This window comes from Grammomys surdaster, unplaced genomic scaffold (assembly GCF_004785775.1).
Source record: "Grammomys surdaster isolate TR1022 unplaced genomic scaffold, NIH_TR_1.0 126248, whole genome shotgun sequence".
In the NCBI taxonomy this organism is placed as follows: Eukaryota; Metazoa; Chordata; class Mammalia; order Rodentia; family Muridae; genus Grammomys; species Grammomys surdaster.
Window position 1 is genome coordinate 2,553,537 of NW_021621048.1, and position 24,708 is coordinate 2,578,244.

Below are 24,708 nucleotides of genomic sequence, written 5' to 3' on the forward strand. Positions count from 1 at the left end.
ATATTTTCTTTATCCATTCATCTGTTGAATGACATAGACTTATTCTACAGCTGAACTCTGTTAATAGTATAGGAATCAACATGGGCATGTCTTCATTCATCTCTTCTGTCTTCACTTTCTTTTGGATCCATACACTGATTATATAGTTGATTTATTTTTAGGCTTTATTTTTTATTATTTAAGAAAATGCTATGTTTTTATAATAGTTGTATTAATTTCCATGACTACAATTTTCTTTTTCTTTGTGTCCTTGATAGCATTATCACTCTTATCTGTAGTTTATTAGTAGTCATTCTATTGTCAGTAGGGTACCACTGGTCTATGCATCTCCTGCTCTGTTCAGCTGGAGCCTCTTTTGGATGAGAGAGAGAGGGGGGGGGTTAGGGGAACATGTAGGCAGATGTTTGCGTGTCTCCGCCAGTCAAAGATAGTTGGTATATCTAGGTTGGGATACACTTCTTATTGTATGGGCATCTTGTTATTGAGCATTACCAAACTTATAAAGCCTTTGATTAACAATATTTTTTTAAAGTTACTAATAAAAAAATATACATCAACACTACTTCCAAAAAAAAGATTCATTTTAGAAGTCTTCAGAGGCAGGGTCAGAGGGAGGTAAGGAAAATGGAAAGTTTTAATACCCAGAAAGTTCTTAAAGTAGATAAGGAGTCCACTAGCATGCTGAAAAGAGAATAAGCAAGGCTGGGCAATCATGCAGTCCCAGGCTGAAGATGTTGTCCAAGCAAAATGACCACTGTGCATTGTCCTTCAGACCCTGCCACCTGAAGTTTTGTGAACCTTACCTGAGGATTCTGTCAGTTGTGACAGATTTTAATCATTTGTAGAAAAGGTTTAAAGTTGTTTACTTGCATTTGAGATACTGCAATTATTCACTATCTGATGAACCAGAAAAATATGCAAAGAGACATTTATGACTTCTCAATGTTTCACTCCTCATTTCCCAAGATGACAATTAATTCACAAAATCCAAGGCAGGAATCAGACAGTGGTAGATCCCTGCTTACTGGGGAGACAGCCTTACAAATGATGATGAAGACCTATCAAACATCAGGAGAGATTTGAGTCAGGAACATCAACACTTTTCATGTAAAACTGTAAGAAGCAATTATTTTCTGGTAGTTAAACTCATTCAGCCCACACTCTGAGCCATAGTGATACATTTGTCAGCAATAGTCACCTCCTGAATTCCTTGAATACTTTACCTATAAACAAAGTTTTGTTTATAGAAGATGTTTTATATAATGCCGTAATTTATAAGAGTAATTAAAATATTACATTGCAAAAGTCTTTTATTTTTTAGTCTCCCCACTTTATGCTATGAGGTGGATTCCTCTGTTTATCACTGAGTTCATACCATATAGCTGATTCTGTCAGTCTCTCTTATCCATAAGAATTATATTGAATATTAGGTCATAAATTGAGGGATTTGAGCCATTTAAAGTCAAGCTTTATGTGGGTTGGAAAATATGGATCTATTTTAAATTCTTCTACATGTAGCTATCAAGTTTGGCCAGCACAATTGTTGAAGAACCTACCTTTTCCCCAGTGTACACTTTTTGCTTCTTTATCAAAAATCAGTTATTCATAGATGTGTGGTCTTGTGTTCAGGTCCTCAGCTCTCTTCCATTGATCATCATGTCCATTGTTCTGCCAATACCCTGTTGGATCATTGCTATACAGCTGTAGTATAGATTAAAAACAGGAATGCCACTCCCTCTAGGAGTTCTTTTACTGTTCATGATTGTTTTAGCTGTCCTGGGCTTTTGTGTTTCCATATGAAGTTTAAGCTTTTTTTTTTTTCAATTTCTGTGAAGAATCATGTTGTGGGTTGCATTGAATCTATAGGGTTTTCTTTTTTAAATATAGTGACTACTTTTAGAATATTAATATTAGTAATCTATAATCACAGGGGGTCTCTCTTCACTTTATTTCTTATATCTGATATAAATGAAAATAGAGACTACATGTAAACTCAGGAGGCACAAGGAAATGAGAAAAAGACTTCTAAACAGGACCCTGATAGCACAGACATTAAGACTAACAATTGATATATGGGGCATTGTAAAAGTAAAAAAAGCTTATTTATAGCAAATGATACCTTCATTTGAGTAAAAAAGCAACCTGCAAAACTGGAAAAATATGTTTACCAATTATATTTCTGACAATGGGTTAATAATATGTAAGGAACTAAAAAAATGATCAAGAAAACAAGTAACTCAATTAAATATAGGGCATGGCACTAAACAGAGAGACCTCAAAAGTTGTATTTCATCTTATCCTAGTCAGGATGCCCAAGATGAAGGAAATAAATAACAGTAGATGCTAGCAAGGATGTTGGGGAAAGGGAACACATAAATATTGCTGCTGGGAGTGCATATTGGTATAGCCACTATGGAAATTAGTGTGGAGCTTCCAAAAAGCTGAAAATAGATCTACCACAAGAAATAAACCCAAAGGAAAATTAGAACAATTTAACTGGGGTATGAGTGGAAGAACAGAATAGAGGGCACATGGAGAAAGATAACAAAAACTAAGGACTTTTTGAGATGTTATATGGAAGCCCATACTGTAGTAGCATCATAAATATATGCGTATAGCAGGAATTTCAGTGAAATTGCCATAAAATGCAGAGACAATACACCAACTAGACATCATATACTACCCAAAACTCTCAGGAACAGGAAAAAATTACATCTTTTTGAGTTGTTGTTGGCTAGTAATCAATATAGAGACCCACAACTGGACAAGATGAAGAGACTTTGAAGTGTTCAGCCTTAAATGAGATTTCTATATCCCACCCACCTCATCAAGGCTTAGATTTCTATGCACAAGCATGGAGCAGAAGGACTATAAGAGCTTGAGAGCTACATGGTGTCAAGAAAAGAGGCTATTCAAGGCATAGCAGTGTAGACTTATGTATGAACTCACAGAAAACATGGCAACACAGCCAAAACCCTTACACATAAAAGCAAGACAAATGTCTCAGCATAAGGAGAAGACCTGGGAACAAGGTCACACCTCTGGACACGAAGAAACGCACAGATGCTTGGACAAGGAAAATCAGCTCTCATTAATGGAGTATGTAAGTAGGAGTGTGTGTGAGAGAGTGTGTGTGTGTGTGTGTTGTGTGTGTGAATTTTAAGTAAGACAAAGAAAGAGAAGATGGATAAATAAGAAGGAGGATGAAAATCTGGCTAGGTTTAGGGAAAAGAAAAAATACATTTCAAAATATAATGGATGGAATTTTGAAATAATGAATCAAAACCTTATACTGAAATGTGTGTTCAGAAAAATTGGCCTTGAATCCACAGAAACACAAAAGATTTGGACATTTCATATTAATGAATCAAATAAGAATAATATTTGTTCTTAAGGGATGTCATATTAGCATTAAGATAAGCCTAGAAATATTAGGCTAGAACAAGGAAATAGGCTTCAGACATGAAAATGACTTTGGGCTAGAACAGTAGAAGTAGGCTCAGATATTTTGGTCATCCTGATAAGCCCTTAGAAACAGTGATCATGGGAATGTTCACAGAATTTCGTTTATTGTCTTGCTTATTTTTTGACTATTTGTGTTTATTGTCTTGCTTGATCCTTGACTATTTGTATCTATTGTATTGCTAGTCCCTCAACCTAGAACTGACCTTAATACATGCATGTAATTAAAATGGTATAAAAGGAAAAAGGAGGAGGGGGGATGGGATAGCAGGGTTCTAGGGAGGGGAAAGGGGAAAAGTGGATAACATCTGAAATGTAAATAAATAAAATATCTAATGAAAATAATATAAAAATCAAAGTAGGACAGATCCCAGCCCTTATATGAAAGGCCATCCAGGAGCAGATGAGTGATCTGCTACTTAGGTCAACTTGATACACTAACACTCCTTGATGTCATGGTTTAGACCCTCCTACATCAATCAATCAAGAAGATGCTGCACAGGTTTGCCTGAAGGCCAATATGATAAAGGCATTTTATTAGTTGATGTTCCATCTTACTAGATGATTTTAGCTTTTATCAAGTTGACCAAATAGAATATTGAACTAAGACTGTAACTAAGGAAGAATCCCAAAGATCTAAATGTCAAGCCAAAATAGATGAAGACAGATTTCTCTGAAGTGTTGTTATGTCCTTATCTGAAGCACAAACTGTTATATTTAAAGATACTTAAATACACACAAATTTGTAACAACAATAATATATTTGAATATATAAGACAGGTTCTTCTGCATTGCAGAATTATTAAAGAAGGATCATTGGACGAAAGAAAGAAAGAAAGAAAGAAAGAAAGAAAGAAAGAAAGAAAGAAAGAAAGGAAGGAAGGAAGAGAGAGAGAGGGAGAGAGAGAAGGTTTTAGCTTCCTTGTCAAAGATCAAGTGACCATAGGTGTATAGGTTCATTTCTGGGTCTTCAGTTCTATTCCATTGATTGATTTGCCTGTCATTGTATCAATACCATGCAGCTTTTATCACTATTGCTCTATAGTACAGCTTGAGGCCAGGGATCGTGATTCTCCCAGAACTTCTTTTATTATTAAAAATAGTTTTTGCTCTCCTAGATTTTTTGTTATTATAAATGAATTTGAGAATTGCTCTTTCTAACTCTATGAAGAATTGAGTTGGAATTTTGTTGGGGATTGCATTGAATCTGTAGATTGCATTCACCAAGATGGCATATTAATCCTGCCAATCCATGACCATAGGAGATCTGTCCATCTTTTGAAGTGTTCTTTGATTCCTTTCTTCAGAGACTTGAAGTTCTTGTCTTACAGATCTTTCACTTGTTTGGCTACAGTCACACCAAGATATTTATATTGTTTGTGACTATTGTGAAGAGTGTTTTTTCCCTAATTTCTTTATCAGCCCATTTATCCTTTGAGTATAGGAATACTACTGATTTGTTCAAGTTAATTTTATATATTCAGAAACTTTTATATCCAGCTGAAGTTGTTTAGCAGGTTTAGGAGTTCTCAGGTGGATTTTTATTCGGGTCACTTAATTAAATATACTATCATATCATCTGCAAATAGTGATATTTTGACTTATTACTTTCCAATTTGTATTCTTTTGACCACTGAGGTCTAACTGCTTGTCTAATTGATCTAGCTAGAACTTGAAGTACTGATTGAATAGATAGATAGAGAGTAGACAGCCTTGTCTAGTCCCTGATTTTAGCAGGATTGCTTCAAGTTTCTCTCCATTTAGTTTGATGTTGGCTACTAGTTTGCTGTATATTACTTCTAATATATTTAGGAATGGGCCTCGAATTCTTGATCCTTTCAAGACATTTAACATCAAGGGATGTTAAATTTTGTCAAATGCTTTTTCAGCATCTAATGAAATGATCATGTGGTTTTTTTTCTTTGATTTTTTTTTCATGAAGTGGATTATGTTGATGGATTTCCATATCTTGAATCATTCCTGCATCCCTGAGATGAAGTCTACTTGATTGTGGTGGATGATTGTTTTGATGTGTACCTGAATTCGGTTTCAAGAATTTTATTGAGTATTTTTGCAACAATATTCATTAGGAAAGTTGGTCTGAAGTTCTCTCTCTTTGTTGAGTCTTTGTGTGGTTTTGGTATCAGTGTAACTATGGCTTCATAGAACGAAATGGGTAGTGTTCCTTCTGTTACTATTTTGTGGAATAGCATGCTGTAAGATCAAGAATCAACAAATGGGACCTCATAAAATTGCAAAGCTTCTGTAATGCAAATGACACTGTTAATAGGACAAAACTTCAACCAACAGATTGGGAAAAGATCTTTACCTAATCTACATCTGATAGAGGGCTAATATCCAATATATACAAAGAACTCAAAAAGTTAGACTCCAGAGAACCAAATAACTCTATTAAAAAATGGGGAAGAGAGCTAAACAGAGAATTCTCAACTGAGGAAACTTGAATGGCCAAGAAGTACCTAAAGAAATATTCAACATTTTAGTCATCAGGGAAATGCAAATCTAAACAACCCTGAGATTCCACCTCACACCAGTAAGAATGGCTAAGTTCAAGAACTCAAATGACAGCAGATGCTGGCGAGGATGTGGAAAAAGAGAAACACTCCTCCATTGCTAGTAGGATTGTAAGCTTGTACAACCATCTAGAAATCAGTCTGGCAGTTCCTCAGAAAATTGTACATAGTACTATCTGAGGACCCAGCTATGACCCTCATGAGCATGTACCCAGAAGATGTTCCAACATGTAAAAAGGACACATGCTCTACTATGTTCATCGCAGCCATATTTATAATAGCCAAAAAGCTGGAAACATCCCAGATGTCCTTCAACAAAAGAATGGATACAGAAAATGTGGTACACTTACACAATGTAATACTACTCAGCTATTAAAAACAATGACTTCATGAAATTTACAGACAAACTTGAAAATATCATCCTGAGTGAGATAACCCAGTCACAAAAAACGACACATGTTATGCACTCACTGATAAGTGCATATTAATACAAAAGCTCAGAATACCCAGGATACAATTCACAGACTATATGAAGCTCAAGAAGAAGAAAGACCAAAGTGTGGATGCTTCTGTGCTTCATAGAAGGTGCAACAAAATACTCACAGGAGGAAATATGGAGACAAAGAATAGAGCAGAGACTGAAGGAAAGGGCATCCAGAGACTGCCCCTCCTGGGGATCGAACCTATATGCTGTTGTCAAACCAGGATGCTATTGAGGATGCCAAGAAGTGCTTGCCTGATATAGTTGTCTCCTGAGAGGCTCTGCCAGAGCCTAACAAATATAGAGGTGGATGCTCGGAACCACCCATTGAACTGAGTTCAAGGTCCCAGATGAATGAGTTGGAGAAGGGACTGAAGGAGCTGAGGGTGTTTGCAGCCCTGTGGGGGAAGCAACAGTGTCAATTGGCCAGACCCTCCAGAGATCCAGGAACCTATGGCTTTGACCGTGTATGTGGCAAAGGATGGCCTTGTTGGACATCAGTGGGAGGAGCAGCCCAGGGTCCTGTGTGGGTTCAATGCCCCAAAGTAGGGGAATGCCAGGCAGGAAGGCAGGAGTTTGTGGGTGGGTGAGGGAGCACCCTCATAGAGGCAGAGGGAGGGTGGATGAGATAGGGGGTTTCCAGAGGGGAGACCTGGAAAGGGGACAACATTTGAAATGTAAATAAAGAAAATATCCAATAAAAAGAAAAAAGAAAAAGAAAACACACAGAAGGCAGTGTGTGATACTTGCAGGATTCAGTCTCTGGAAAGTTATGGGAAATCTACTGATATATATTCCCTTATCTTAGAACAGGAAATATGTTTTAGATTCTGCCAAATGCTTCATGTTCTCCATAGCTTTGTAACTTCACCCCCGACAAAAAAATGTGACAAATAATCATAATAAAGCTATTCCTTTCACAGGTTCTAGAACATTCTCAGGCTTACATACCATCTAAACCAGGTTGCGTTAGTCTACACATTTGATTGCTTCCTTGTTTACATGTGGCTCCTAGTACCATTAAGACTGAGAGAGGAAATTTCCTGAGAGAGGAAAGGAGATTTTAAGGAAGAGTGAGATGATAGTAGAACATGTCCTATGAAAGCAGAAAGAGGAATTCTGATGATGAAAGGATCTGAGGAATGAAAAGCAAGGATAAGAGCCAGGAAGAGGAAGCCAAAACAAAGTATATACAGAAATGCAATAAGGAACCTGTTGCTTCAAATGCTAGTTTAAAAATATAAATGTAGACGCTCCATCTTTATGTGCTCCGCACACACAATGGTGCAAATGCTCTCCCTAAAGCTGTAGTCTGATTGTGGTATCTCTTCCCCAGCAGGGCTGCTTTGTCTGGCCTCAAAACATCTACCTTGGCAGACACTTGATGTGATAGGGTAAAGGGATACCCAAGGGGGACGCAACCTCTCGGAGGAGAAGGGGAGAGAGTAGAGCTCTGTGAGGGTGGACATAAAACATTTGATGCAAATAAATAAATACATTTTTAAAACTTACAAAAAAATGAATTATTACAAGACACTGAATATTTCCTTAAGTGTTTCTCAGCCATTTGAGATTCATTTGTTGAGAATTCTCTGTTTTAGCTCTGAACCCCATGTTTTAATTGGGTTATTTAGGTTTTTGGCATCTAACTTTTTGAGTTCTTTATACGTTTTGGATATTAGCCCTTTATTGGGGGTAAGATTGGTAAAGATCTTTCCCATTCTGTAGGCTGCCATTTTGTTCTATTGCCAGTATCCTTTGCAGTACAGAAGCTTTTCAGATTCATAAGGTCCTATTTATCAATTGTCGATCTTAGAGTCTGAACCATTGGTGTTCTGTTCAGGAAATCTTCACCTGTGCCAAAACATTCAATATTATTTCCCACTCTTTCTTCTAGTAAGGTCAGCGTATCTGGTTTTATGTTGAGGTCTTTGATCAACTTGAACTTGAACTTTGTGCAGGGTGATAAATATGATTCAATTTTCATTCTTCTACATGCATATCACCAGTCAGATCAGCACCATTTCTTGAAGTCCCTTTCTTTTTTCCACTGTGTTGTTTTGCTTTTTTTGTCAAAGATCAAGTGTCCATAGGTGTGTAGGTTGATTTCTGAATCTTCAATTCTATTCCATTGATCAACCTGTCTATCTCTGTACCATAACCATGCTGTTTTTATCACTATTGCTCTGTAGTATAGCTTGAGGTCTGGGATGGTGATTCCCCTAGAAGTTCTTTTTTTTGTTGTAAATTGTTTTCACTACCCTGGGTTTTTATTTTTCCATATGAATTTGAGAATTCTGTAAAGAGTGCATCTATATGAACCTCTGGCAAAGAAGATAAAGCAAGAATTTACTGATAAATAAGTAGTTCCATGTTCCATGTAAATTGATGGTAAATAGTGAGTTACTACAATCAAGACTCATTCATCAGTGGCCTTGCAAAGAAGTGAATTTTCCCCTGTGGAATTAGTTCATCTTCTTGTGTACATGAAGTTTCCAGAAGGAAACTACGTGAAGATTTGGTGGTAGGCAATGGCCAGGGCACTAGAATTGAAAGAATTTAAAGACAAACAATGTGAAACTAACTCATAGTTTTATTTATATGAAGTGTAGAGACTGTGTGTATTTTTAAACAAATTTTCATATCCACCAGAAACTATTCATCCTAGAAAGGGTTCTAAGCAACTAAAAGGCCAAAAGATAAGCAATGAACATTAGCACATGCCTTCATTGGCATCTCTTTGTTCATCATTGAAGGCACAATTAAGGATGCATAGCTGACTGACTATTGAAAAACAACTTTCCATATTTCTTTAACATATTTGAACATTTTATTGGCTTTTGTTTAGGTGTGTGTGGGCGTGGGCGTGGGCGTGGGCGTGGGCGTGTGTGTGTGTGTGTGTGTGTGTGTCTGACTGCCTGTCTGTCTAGCATTTGTATGTGGTGTTGCGTTTGAACCCATGGCCCTCTGTATAATCAGTGCTTTACTACTGAGTGAAATCCTCAGTATCCAGAACTTTCTGTATTAGAGATTTTATTGTAAATAGATCTAATAGATAGGTTGTCTTCCAGGGAAAACAACAAGTTTTCTTCTGGGGAAAAGATAGAGGCTTATTCCCTATTATGAAGTAACCAGTTTCTCTAGGCCTGCCTTGTGATTCAAGTCTCTGAATGAACATTCTTCTTCCATCATTGGATTTCATGAATAAAATCATCATTAACTCTTTCAATTTGTATGAGAATTCAAAGCCAAATACTCTGTTATTCTCTAGCAGATGACAGCCTGAAAACTTATCAATGACACTACTTGAATACACTTGTTTTGAGGTATTTACTCTCTCCTTTGAATTCTGAATGCCTTTGGAGATTATCTTTTTCTATAGAAATGGTCATGTTCTTTCACATTAATTTTACCTAACATTATAACGTAAATGCTATTTACATCTAAAATGTCTACTATTGAAAAGCATGTTGATGCAAATTAATCTTGGTTCAAGATCAACTGGTGTCAATCCATTGTAGTCACTCCTTGGGCTGTCACAAGGTAAGATGAAGGGTTATTTTCATCCTCAAACAAATTTCCTTTAATCCCAGCACTTGGGAGGCAAAGGTAGGCAGATTTCTGGGTTCGAGGCCAGCCTGGTCTACAGAGTGAGTTCCAGGACAGCCAGGCTACACAGAGAAACCCTGTCTTGAAAAACCAAAAAAGAAAACCAAAAAACAAACAAACAAACAAAAAACCCAAAAAACAAAAAACAAATTTCCGGGGACTGTTATTCTTTTCTAACTCAAACTGTTCCAATGTTTCCACTACCAATGAATGTGAAGGAGAAGTCGCACCTGCTTTTCAAGGGAAGGGAACCATCTGAAATGCAATGGTACTGGGGAAGGTGAACAGCTGAGGAGCCTATAATTCCACAGGTGCCTTCCACATGATCTGGTGTTGTGTCAGTGCCTGAAAGGTACTATCTGTGAGAAAAAGTCATATTCAAAGTGAAATATATGCTACCCCATGACAAATCAGCATTGACAGATGGCTGCTTGCCATTGGTTTTGACAGCTGGGAAGAGTTGCTTTCAACCTTGGTTAGTGTAATATTATATATTATATATGTATAATATATGTATATATATTATATATGTATATATTCTACACTCTGAGTATGCCTATATTGCCCAACGTATCTTCATCTCTTATTATTTTTAATTATGGCAGTAAGAGTCATGGAAATCTGTTCTCTAGCCAGTCCTATAAAGACCTCTGTAATAGTCTTGATTATCTCTCATCTTGCAAAAACCTAAAACATAAATTAGCTGACTCCCTTGCCTGTCATCAGGTAACAGTACAGGTCCTCCATATGATAGACTCTAGGCAAATAGCGATATACAAATTTGTAATATTTTTTCTTTACTATCAATTTTCTATGTTTAGTGTTATGTTTAAGGATAATTCTACAGTGCTTTTAATCCTAAGCATGCTGCCAACAAATGGTCAATTGCAAAATTCCCATTGGGAGTGTTGGAATACTGTTCCTTAGGTGATCAAACAACTCCTCGTTTTATATCAAGCCACCTGTATATTTTTTGTGACTAGATACAAGACAATATTACTTGAAATCACTAGACATTTTCCACTATATCAATACTTTCAATATATCAGATTCACAGTTAGTCTAGTCCGCTAACTATGTGATTGCTTAAAATATTTTAAATACTATTCATTGTATTTTTTTTGTGTGCACATGTGCATGCTCACACACATGTGTCTCATCGCTGTCAGTGGAAAAGCTTGCGGGAGTCAGATCACCCCTTCCACTGCATGTGGGTCTATGACATGGAAGTCAGATGGTCAGATCTGGTGGCAAACATCTTTATATGGTGAGCCAGAATATTTGAAGTGTATTTCAAATTGAAAATTTGTACTTCAGATTGAAAATGTAAGAAAAAGCACCCCACTAATGGCAGTCTCGGGGAAAATATATAGCGATGCAAAAATTGCAGTTTGTGTCAGAACTGAGAGAGATTTGCAAGTACTATCACATTGCTTTCTAGTTACATTAGATGGTATATCAAGAAAACATAGAGATGTGGAATAAGTATAAAATTTATAACCAACAGAAAATCTACAATTTAACACAGTAAAAGTGCTCATTAATAATCTTTAAAAATCACCATTAGGCATCCAGTACCCTAATGAAGCATTTGGAATAAATCACACCCAGAATTAAGCTTTTCATTAAAATGACAATGCTTACACTGCATTTCTGGGTAGAATTTCATGACTATTATTAAATGTATAAAGAAAATTTGATTGGGATCGGTAATGCCCTTTTTATTATTGTAGAAGATAAATGCTTTGTTAGAAATAAACTCATCTCAGGCTTACTCTTTCCGCATACTAATTAATAGAACAGAAGCATAGATTTGTTAATTAAAATAAGATACCTTGGGGAACTGAAATTAATTTGGTGTCCTAACAGACAGTCTTATGTCAATAAATTTCCCAGTTGTTTTGTCAGCATCAAGTGAGAAAAGATCAAGCCATTTTTAAAAAGTGAGAAGAAAATTTCACGTTTTAGATCAGTTACAATGCATGAGGTGGATTAATGTGGTTTTCCATTAAGATTATTCTCCATGGGTATGGTAGACATTTCTGGATATGTTTTCATATATTGTGTATGTAAGTCATTTGTTCGACTGTGATCCAGTTTAATCGTCGCTGAAAGCTGTAACCATCTGGCAGATGTTTCCTGGCCTCTCTGAAATGAGTTGAGGAGCTCATCTCTCCATCTATTGAACACATGTCCAGGTCACCAGAAATACCACTACAATTAGCAATGCACCCTAATTAGCAATATCAAGTGTGTGGTGGACTGCATTGTTATGGGCCATAGCTACTCTCTAAAGCTGGAAAAAATCTATTCAAACACAAATAGAAATGCCCTTTGGGGCAGTGTGAGAAAACTTGCATTTCAGTGCAATGTGAATTTTGGAACCAAATATTTTCTGTTTGCTTGTATGTCAATGTTTTTCTTTTTCATTCATATTGTAAAATGTCATGCAGAGTAATAACACTAACCCTAGAGTTCTCAACATTTTTGAGAGACAGGCTTTTCTGAAAGCCTGATAAAAACTACAGGCCACTGTCTTAAATTTAATTTGCATAAAACATCGTAGACACATACCTGTGCCTTGGCACAAATAAAAATTATATACAATATAATCAGTAACTTAACTGGTACATCTACATAGGGTAATATTATCAAATAAATGATTTGTTATCATATTAGACCAGTAAAAGTATACATGGTAAGAATTTCTTACCTTCAATAAACTCTTCATTACTTCCTTCATATTCTGAACAGAATAGTTTATACCACACCATACCATACATAGTATACCACACCATGCCCCCCACACAACATACATCACACACAAACCACAAACCATACACAGTACACACACATACACACAAGCATCCACATACAAGCATACATACCATACACCATACACACCCCATATATCACACACATAATACACATGTAATATACACATCATATGCACATACATACACACACATCATACAAATACACACACACATACACACTGCAACACATACACACATATACACCATACACCACATACATACTCTCACACACAGACCATAAAGCACCACACACATAAGACACAAACACCCCATATCACACACAGTACACACAGACACACACAGATGCACAAACACACCACACATACATATAAACAAAAATTCCACACACACATATATACACATATATCATTCACATACCACACATATATCTACCACATACCACATGTGCCCACACATACATACACATACACACACACACATACCATACCACATACACACACTACAGAACATACATACGCACACAACATGTATACAACACATACCACACATATACACAGCACACATTCACACACACATATAAACACTGCACACACACACATTACAAACCACACAAAGAGGGATCTCTGAGAAATCCCATCTAGAGCAGTTCCTAGAACCCCGAGAATCTTTTGCACTTGCGCCTGAAATCTCTGACCAGATTTATAACTAATCCTTAGACAGGAACAGAAAAGAGAATAATATTAATTGAAAATACAATTTATCATGAGATTGTTGCTACTGTTGAGGATGCTAATGCACACTGAGGAGGTGTTTTGTATGCCTAAAATTTATAAACTATTAATGATTGATATGGATAATTATTTATTCATTTTAATAAGCATTTTATACAAATCTCAAAACGAGGGGTTATGAATTCATATTATGACTTGGAGGTTGATCAAAATTAAAGCCAGCATGTAGATTAGACTCTTCGGGGAAAGAATATTTATTGATAGAATTAAAAAGAACATCAAAGATGAAACACAAGTAACATCACAATTAGAAGTCAGGAAAGGAAAACCAGGAGGAAACAATGTCAAATATGCCAAGAAAAGAAACTGTTTTAAAACAAAGGACTTGTCAACAGTCAAGGGCGGGGAGAGGCCACATGAATCTTGATTTCAAAGCACATTCGGTTTTGGCAAGCAGAGGATTCTGTTACCTTGGAAACAGCCAAGTGAGAAGGATAGGCCTCTGAATCACTGAGTGGAAGGAAGCCTGAGGTCACCTCTCTACAGAATGAATGGGTGGCAGGTGGGGATGGGAGGCAGAAAAGGCAAATATTGACATATATTTTAGGAAGCTGCTTTTGAAATGAAAGAGATAAAGTGGCTGGGACAGGGAAACAAAGGCCAGTGACTGTGTTTCACGTTTTCTTTCAAGTGATACTAAAATTCCTGCACAAAGCCTCTCACATGGATTTAAGAACTTCCTCTCCAGAAGGGGAAGTCAATTAAACACTACAATAGATTACTACGTGTTCTTTGTAGACTCTCCTCCTGGCTACAGCCAGCAAATCCTCCGTTAAAGAAGCTTGAAGGTGAAGAGATGAATCGAAGTGCCCCCTTTCGATCCCGCAGCAGCTGAACCGTTTGTTGATTTTTTTCTTAAACTACCATTCTGAGAAGCATATCAGGAGGGATAGTGAGCTCTTTTGAAAATCCTTCTTGGATAAAATAATAATAAAACATGAAGGAAAAATTAAACGCTGGTCAGAATATAAACTCCCATCCCAAACTTTCTCACCTAGAAACACTTGGTGACAGCATCTGCTCTCATCTGCACCCTTTCTACCCCTTGCTATTATCTGGTTTCTACCTAAGTAATTGGTTTCCTTCTGTGCGTTCTTGTCTGCTACTTCATGCTACCATAACTACATTAAAGCCTCAAAGGGAAAACAAAATTGGATAAAACTCCATGTGTTTGCTATGTATAGTAATTTTTAAAACTGAGAAGTCTCTAGTGTTTTTTTCTTTTTTTCCTCTCCTTAAATCAACAGACTTGAGGGGGGCATGGTGGGCTCTATCAGATCCTGGGAACCCACTTTTATAATCATGCTTTAGTTATGAACAAAAGCTAAAGCTAGTTTGTCCTATATTGCCCTTATTCTTTCAACGTTTGGACTTTTCCTGTAGATGAATAGTCGGGTTTCTCACTGTCCAGGTCTTATAGAAATACAGAATGCTTATAAACACACCATCTGCTTCAAAACGCAGTATTCACACTGTACAAGGAGAGATTATAATTGCTTATAAGTTCCTCGATGCTGTTCTCTTGATGAACAGAGAAGCTCAACAAGGGTGTTCAGAAGACAGAAATGGCAAACCTGAAGAAGTATCATGAAAATGGTCTCTGGCTTTGTCGATTACTGGCTACTCTTCCCTCTTTCACCCTCTTAAAGAACAACTTGCATTCCATCACCTATTTGCTTAATTTTCTGGCTGTGAACAAGTTAATAAATGACTCTCGGACTTTGAGGATAAAGGTGATTGCTTTGTTTTGTCTATGTAGCAAGTTCAGAAAGCTCTGTGCCACTGACAATCTAGTAGAAACCGTGAATGAACCCTGATAAATGGATTATGTGCCTTTCAGTCTTTCAGGGCACTTGTCTTACTTATTTAAAGCTGATGAAATCAACTTTCTTTATCTGAAAACACAGCGTCCCAAACCTCTGCTGCTGAGCCTCAGTTGGACCATCATTCCTATGCTGTTGCTAGTGAATAGAGCTCACAGATTTTTCTGGGAGCACAATACTTAATAGGACACACTTGGAAATATATCCACTGAGTCTCCATATTTCTTCATTCTCCTAGCTTGTGTTATTTTATGGCCCTATCAATGTGCTCACAGAAATGAGATTTAAATCCACAAAATCTTCATTTTGCTCTTCAACGCAGCGTTTAACTAAGAGACACCACAAACATAAACAGGCAGTTTCAGAATCTAGGTCACCCTTAAGGCCAGGTCTTTCAGGCTGTGTTCTGCCCAGTGTTGACATGAGTAAGGTGGCAGGGAGCATGAGGCAGATTTTGCATATTAATTATGATGATCTTTCTGACAGTTGAAATTTTTTAGTTCTTATAACATCAGAAAATATTTCCAGGGCATGAGAAGGTTGCTCTGTGTGTAAAACATTTGTTTTGAACTCTCAGACCCCATGAAGATGCCTGGTATGGTCCTGTGTAGAGCAAACACCAGGAACTGCAGTGTTCCTACAGAGAGATGGGACTCAAGGACAGAAGAATCTGCAGACACTCCAGGACAAGAGATCCTCTCAAGAAAGGTGAAAAGTGAAGACTGACATCAGGGGGTCAGCATCAAAGTCCTTGAAGCCATCCTCCGATCTACAGCCTGTGTTAGCATCCTCTTACCCACATTTACACTTATAAAAGTGCGCACACACACACACACACTCATACACACTATACACACAAAAGAATAAAGAAAAAAAAGACAGAAAAATGTCTTCTCTGTCCCTAAAGCCTACTTATCCCTTCCCAGCTCCCAGACAAATTACCTCCTTTCCTTCATGTTCTAGGACTTCTTCCATCAATTGACAGGTACTAGGAGACAGGAAATGGAGGACAGTGGGACACAGTAGCTATGTATACTGTCTGTAGCGACCCTCTCCCCTTTCACCATCTCCAGGAAGCAATAGTCCCTTCTTCTGCATCATATGGTAATTTACATTCTCTGGTAAGATGCTGACTTCTGGGATGCAAGTTAATCCTTCTAGCCTCAGAACTCCCCTGTTTATAAACCACCACTTTGCAATAAGCTTGCCCAGTTTTCCCTGAGTCCTATAGGCAGTTCTTGGTACACCCCCAGGCATGGCACCAAATTTCCTTTCCAGGGCTTTTGTTTCATTTTCGCGGCCTCTGTTTCATTGTTGCATGCCTCCCTCTTAGGACTAAGGGAGCAATTGGTTCATCTAAAGGTAGGAATTTACTGGGAAGAAAGCCCTCACAAAAAAAGCCATCAATGTGATTCTGTTCATCTTCAATTAGGAGAGAGAAGCAACCCTATACTTTCTCTTTCCTGTGAAAAACATCACTCCCAAATGCAAAGAACACAGTGATTTTAAGTTTGTTCCAACTGTTCAAGACATCATTGTCTAATCATATAAACACTAGGAAACGAAGTCATATCCCAACCCCTACACTGGATCATTGTCTGCATCCCTTGGATAGATCACAGGTCTATTTAAAGATATTTTTGAAACTATATGCCTGATTGGGAGATCAAAGACATTATAAAATTTGCATATGTAAATATTATAAGTACCTGAAAATATTTATAATTTGTCTCGAATTTGATTCTTCATTTATTTGCTTAAATAGTATAAATTAGCTCAATAGCATTAGATTATCCATGTAATACAATGCTTCATAATATCTTACTTTATGTGCCTACATTTTAAAATATATAAAAACATACAATTACTTTTATGACTTTGTGATTTGTATAAATACATTCTTTATTGTTTCTCTAAAGGCAATCTTCTGTGTCCTAGCCATACATTAATTTAAAAATTGAAAACCAATAAAAAATTTATAGTATGTGACATATAATACGCAAAATGAAGTCGTGCGAAGGAAAGGAAAATAAAGGATAAATAACCTTAAGCTCTAAATTGTTCACTAAAGGGAAACCATTCTCAGCACTAAGGTCTAATTAATTCTCTTGTCAGACAATCAATTGCCCAAAATGTCACCCCACGAGAGCCTGTTCCTTCACTTTGAGCTGCGCACACAGTTATATTTAATTTTAAATGGAAGGAAATAAAGAAATCATCTTATAGTCTATAAATTATACAAAATTAAAGCATTATTTATTTTAAAGCATCAATGGGTTTATTAATCTTCGAAAAAAGTGATAATGAGGATGCAATGATAGCTTCAGGAAGGTAACCTTGGCAACAGTTTGGCTGGTTTCCATGGTTACAAAGAGTACAGCTGAGAGGCTCAAAGAATCACAATTTCCTTTGATTGGTAGATTCTGAAAATGATGATTTGGAAAGTGACAAGGGATTTTAAAAGAGAAAAAAATTCCCTTGTGAGGAATGAGACATTAAGTATAATAATAGCACATTGATGGCTGGACACAAGACAGGCCTTTGAAATTTAATGAAACCTCCTTTTGCTCTTTCATAAAAAAAAAATGGGTGGAATATCTTAATCTATAGCAGCATGAATTCACAGACTGAACCCCCTGCTTCTGACTAACTAGCCAGAGTATATTAGATTGTCTATAAGATGCTTTTTTAATTGGCTTAAAATCTGTTCGGGGATGAAAAGTGTGAATAGAAATTAAAATAATAAAAATTTAAGACAGGGCTTAGTGTGAATAAAATGAATATTTTTGATGTCTTCATATTGTTTTGTGAAATCTGATGAGCAAAATAAATCAACAAATTGAAAACACAGTAAAAGATACCGAGATATCTACAGCTATGGGGCTATTTCCTTAGCTATTTGAATATATATAGCCATATAGTTTTATTTGCTTATTTGCTACTTGGCTTCCCTTTTAAAGACTTAGCTGCTGATACTCAGTGTAAAAATAATACTAATTTCAAATAACTACCTAAGTTACTGCACAAAAGATCCTTGATTGCTGATGAAAATATCTTACATTCAAAGTCTATTTTCTAGCCTACCAAAAATTAATAACATGGCATATTCCAGAGTATCCATGGTTGGCAAGGAGCTGCTGAAAGATGTTCTAGATCATCATTATGTTAAAGTGTAAAACACTGTATCACTACCCCATGGGAGGAGTGCTGAATTTTGTCTTTAAAAAATTAATTTCCTGCCATTTTCACATAAATTTTAAAAATCTTAAATTGATCCAAATTGTATGCATCTGCAATACCTATAACACATAATTTTATTTTGTTTATTTGTTGATGTTTTTATTTTAGGTGTATGGGTATTTGGCCTGTATCAATATCTGTATTCCGCATCTATGTCTGCTTCTAACAGAGATTAGAAGAGGGCATTGGATTGTTGGAATTAAAGTTACAGACAGTTGTGAGCTGCCATATGAGTGCTAGAAATTGATCTCAGGTCCTCTGGAAGAGCAGTCAGTAGTCTGCTGAGCCATCTTTTTATCCTTGACACATGATTTTAAAGTTCTGTTTCCATACCTTTAACATTATTTTAAAATAGTTTCCCTATGTTAAACGAGATAGCCAAATTCAGGACATCAATATTGATATCTAGGTCCTAGTCAATACATCAGTTTCAGAAGCTTTTGGGGAAAATAGGAAAAGCCTAAGACTCCTTTTCACATTTTTCCAGAAAGAAGAGTATTTAATAGAAAGAAATGTTTATCCAGAAGTAACTACCTCCACTTACAAGGCAAAACAGTTAACAACAATGCATTGAAAAACCACAGATTCTGAGAGTGGAGCTGGAAGTGCTAATGGCCACAGGTCTGTGAATATTAACAGAGGTTTCTCACATACAACATGTGCAATAAAAAACAAAATAAAGGAACGTTTTATTTCAAAAGAAAAAATGACTGGATCAATCAAAAATGTATATGATTTTTAAAAATTCTATAAACGGGATAGAGAGGTGGCTCAGCAGTTAAGAGCTACTCCTCAAGAGGACCTGGTTTGAATTCCCAGCACCCATACTTCAGTTCAAAAGTGTAACACCAGTTCCAGAGGGTCTGGCTCCCTCACAGAGACATGCATCAGAGGCAAAAATATCAATGCACATAAAAATAAATAAATCTTTTTAAAACACTATAAACAACCAGGTAATAAAGAACCTTTTCAGGTAGATAAGCAAGGAAGTCAAGATATTGATGAAGGTGGAGTGCATATTATATTGTTCAGAGTCTTCTAGATGAACAGAATTTACAAAATGAGTATGTGTATAGATAAAAGGAATTTACTAGAATGTATTACAGGCTGTGGTCCAGCTAGTTCAACACTGGCTGTCTACCAGTCCAAGCATCCAGTAGCTGTTCAGTCCACAAGGTGAGATGTCGTAACTGATCTTCCATAGGTTACAGGATTTTGAAGAAGCAGGCTCAAATGTCAGTGAAGGAATGGACTAGCTAGCAAGATGAGAGCAAGCAGGCAAAAAGAACAAGCTTCCTTCTTCCACGTCCTTTATATATGTTATCAACAGAAGGTGCAACCTAGATTAAAGAGGATCTTCTCACCTCAATAGATCTAGATAACTTCAAAGATTTGATTGAAAAAAAATTCCTCACAGGTGTACTCAGTAGCTTGGGGTTTTATGATTAATTCCAGATGTGATCAAGTTGACAACCAAGAATAGCCATCACACCTATAGTGTGCTAGTATCACAAAAATATCCAAAGTCAACAAGAATGGATTCTATAGTGACCTAAAGATAAATAAAATGCTACTCTTGAGTATTATACCCAGCCAGTGTGTCAGGTAACTTAAAGGACATGAGTTTTCAAATAGGGCAAGCCTGTAGTAAATAAATAAATAAATAAATACATAAATACATAAATACATAAATAAATCGAAACTGCTTTTGAAATACAACATTATGACAATTCAAGATATGGTAAAATTGTGACTCCAGGACTAAACCTACATGTTGAAATATACAAGACCTATACCACATGTTGCTAATATACACGATCATTCGAAATAACGTTAAGGCATATGTATGTCTTCTTGGCACTTGCCTGCAGCCCTTGAATTAAAAAAAAAACAACCAGTATTTACTATATAAACATACTCCACATATAAGAACTCAAACATGTAAGGTTTGGTTTTTTACAAGTAGAAGTTTTAAATTATTATTGTTATTTATGGATTGACTTTTCATATACATGAAATATATGTATATGCGCATGCACATACACACACACACACACATATAAAGTACTGTGATCATCCCATCCCTTCACCATCATGTCCAGCTCTCCCAAGAACCCAACACACATCACATCTCCCTGTCAATGTTATGTGCATTTTTAATTTGGATAAGTTTTATTCCTAGTTTGTTCGTTTAGGCAATTGTGTTTCTGGTATTTTTTTCTCCACATGTTTGTTATTGTATATAGGAAAACTTTCAAATTTTGTATGTCAATTTTATATCTTGCTATTTTGCCTGACTGCTTATCAGCTCTAAGAGTTTTTGAGTAGTGTCTTTAGAGTTTTATATGTATAATCATACCATATGCAATAGAGATTCAATGACTTTTTCCATTCCTATTTCTTGATGCTTCTTAACTGTATTTAAGGGATCAATTCTACTTCAAAGAAATGCCATGCCTAATCCATAGCATTTTCAATGAGCTACATGCATTTTATTTTCTCTCTTTTAGACTCATACTCTATAAATTAAGTTAATCACAAACCCATTTAACTCAACACTTCTTGATCCACATCTACTTTTATTTATAAACAGATTTACACTAATATGTTTGATACACATCTTTGGATTTGTATGTTTATCAAAACCTTTAGGTATGTTTTATATACTATATTTTGAGCTGTTTATATTCAGTTATATAGCCCATAATAATTTCACATTATTCTATATACATTGTTTATAAGCGTTTATAGAGGGCCTCCGTATGAAACTGACACTCATATTGATGCCTAGGAAGTTGAAAGTAGAATGATATGAAAATAAAGTCAAGATTTCTTTGTTATATTCATGCAGAAGAGACAGACTGTTCATAATAGTTATAAGAGTTATAGAAAGTAGATGATATTTTAGATAACAATCCAGCATAAGGTAAGGAATAATTAAGACAAAGAGGGAACAAGTAAACTTTGAAGTAAGATTGTGTATGTATATTAAGCACTGTGGTTAAAATAGACTATTTAGATTATGGTACTTGGATATAATCATCATTGAACTGAGGCAGTTTACCTTTGAAAATAGTTTTTAAAAGAACAACCTTTTTGATAAAAGGATCACTTAAAACATATGCCCAAAATGGAAGAATTCCAAGGATGTATAAACCATAAGAAAAATGCCCGAGCAAATGACATGGAATTACAAGGAGAGAGGTAGAAGATGTGACTAAATGGGCAGGTAGTACTAGACCTTTCTGGCTTACTCCAGGTTGCATAGAAAAGTCAAAGATGATTTCCAATTTCTGTAAGCTTGCTTGTTGCCTAGAGAACCAATAGTAGAAGCAGGAATAGAGGTAAGGAATACACTTATGAGACTAGTATAATAATCCAAGCATGAGGTTTCTATGCTGTCTAGGATAGGTAACAGTAAGGGTTGAGTAATGGCTGGTAGAAAACGGATTCATGTATGATTCATGTATAAGACAAGTAGCTAAAAATGGATTTATGATTTTACCCAACAAGAATGGATTGCTGTGGGTAGATGAAAATTGTGAAGTTGGCTTTGAGCCTCACTAAACAGCATGCTAAGAATTGAAAAGGAACACTTAAATTTGAGATGCATTTTTGGCACAGTATACATACATAATATATTTAAAGAGATGAAACATAGGAAGATTATCCAGAAAGTGAATGAATAGAGAAAGCGACTAGGGTTTAAGATCTGAAGCAGTCCAAAGAGTTATTATCAGCAGAAATCTAGAACTGTGATGTGCTAAAAGCCTACCAAGAAAGGTATGTGACACAGTAGAAAGTATTGTCAGTAGGATAAGAGGAGAGTCATTGTGTGTCACTAGAGTATGTAGTAGGACTATTATAAAATGTGCTATAAAACCTTATAAAATGCAGGTTTTATAGCACAGTATTGATAAAAGTTTGAATGAGTATTCAAGAGAACATGTTACAAGAAAGCCAGAGACTGCATGTGCAGAAATCCCTTTTGAAGAGATTGACTACACAGAATATCACAAACACGGCTGAAAACGGAAAAATCAATGTTGACAAAAGAAATAATTTCAAGGTATGTACTAACAAGCTAGACCCTGTTGGCTGTGACATTTGGAAAAAATTTTAAAAAATATGTTGATCAAATGTTTTTGCGTATGAAGGAGCCCGTGTGATAGCTACTCCACACAGAAAGGGAGGACTCAGAACTAGGAACTAGGGAGAGGCAGGAAGGCAGGCAGTATGCAAATGTCTCCTGTGTCAACTAGGTAAATATGGTACTGAAAATGTGACATTTATCTCAGCATTTTTATTGCTCTGTGAAGTAAGATACAAAGTCATCAATGGGGAGTAAGGACAAGATAAGAAGCATAGTGCTTGTTGAGAGAAAAAGTGTGAAACAGCCATGCAGAAGATTATGTGAAAGGAATCCCTCCAGCTCCAGTAACTCAGCTCTCACAAGGCCAAACCACCTGATTCTTCCCAAACAGTTCCATGAGCTGGAACACACTGCTGAAGAGGGGACAGAAAAAGTTGAAGTGTAGTAGTGGAGGACTACTGAGAAACAGTGTTTTTAAGGCATGGCAGGAACTGTACTCATGAACGCACAACACCTGTGAGTACTGTGAGTATACGTACAAGACCTGCATTATAATAAGCTATCTCTAATTCCAGCATTTACTTGGGTTTCAAAACTGTCTCATTCCTAGCTCAGGATATATAGTCCATTAATGGCTGTTGAAGGAGTAAGAGTCAGTTTCCTTAAGGGATGTGGCTCCTGGCAAGTTGTTTATACTTCAGATGGTAGGCCTATCCTATCCACAAAATGTTAGCACTAAGTAGTCTCAGCAAATTTAAAAATAAAAAGCACATGAAGTTAGGAAGACACAGTGTTGGTGTGGATAAGAGTGACACTGGATAGTAGTCACTTGGTCATGAGATTGATCAAAATGTGTTATATCCATCTATGAAATTCTCAATCAAACAAAAAAATCCAACTATTTTACACGTATAATTTCAACATGTGGCCCTGTGTAAATTTGAAGTTCTCAGGAGGCACATGTGACTAATGGCTACCATATTGAATGCAGAAATCCTGGTAAACACAAGGGAACACCAACCATGAGTTTTGTACTAGATAACAATACTGGGAAGGAGCTCCATCTTGCATAGGAGGCATTAAATACAATCAGAAAGTGGTTGGTACCTCTTATAACATTTGTGACACTATTGCACCAATGGCTAGATCTTTCCAAGCTGGTTGTGATTGTTATATGAGGGTTAACATCTTAGTAAAACTGATCATTATTCTTCTCCCTCAGCATCATGCATATACTTTCTAGAAACAAGAAAGCTAGCCAGTAAGAGTGATGATTCCAAAATGTACCAACTTGACTTTTCTATTTTTTGTCTCAAACGTGATATCTTCGCTAACACAGTCTCGATCTCATGTTCTGGAAGGCAATTTCAATAGCCTGTAGTGTTGTCTATTTACTCTCACTGACCACTACTCAAAACAAACAAACAAACAAACAAATTTAAAAAAAAAACGCAACCCATTGGCTATTCTGAACAATGAAACTGTGAGAGAGATAAATCACCATGCCTGAGCTCAGGTTATACTACAAAGCTATAGTAGTAGGGACTGCATGATACTACATGAAAAACATAGCATATTTTAATTAATTTCATCTGTTTAAAAAGTATGCTAGCTGGGCAGTGGTGGCGCACACCTTTAATCCCAGCACTTGGGAGGCAGAGGCAGGCGGATTTCTGAGTTCGAGGCCAGCCTGGTCTACAGAGTGAGTTCCAGGACAGCCAGGGCTACACAGAGAAACTCTGCCTTGAAAAACCAAAAAAAAAAAAAAATGTATGCTAAATATGCTCTTCAGTGGGCTTTTAATTATACTTACTAAGCTCACAATTTGTATGAGAAAAACAAAGGATTTTTAACAAGAAAAAATTATAGAGAATAAACATATTTGTTCCCTCTATTCA

The 24,708-nt window shown here is 36.3% G+C and overlaps 1 long non-coding RNA gene across 1 annotated transcript in view; it reads right to left on the minus strand.

The window, feature by feature from the left end:
• Positions 1 to 1,613: 1,613 nt before the first annotated feature.
• LOC114613565 overlaps positions 1,614 to 24,708 on the minus strand; it is an 87,890-nt gene continuing 64,795 nt past the window's right edge. The window contains exon 8 of the long non-coding RNA XR_003710201.1: positions 1,614 to 1,679. This is a non-coding gene — a long non-coding RNA (uncharacterized LOC114613565). The remainder of the gene's footprint in view (positions 1,680 to 24,708) is intronic.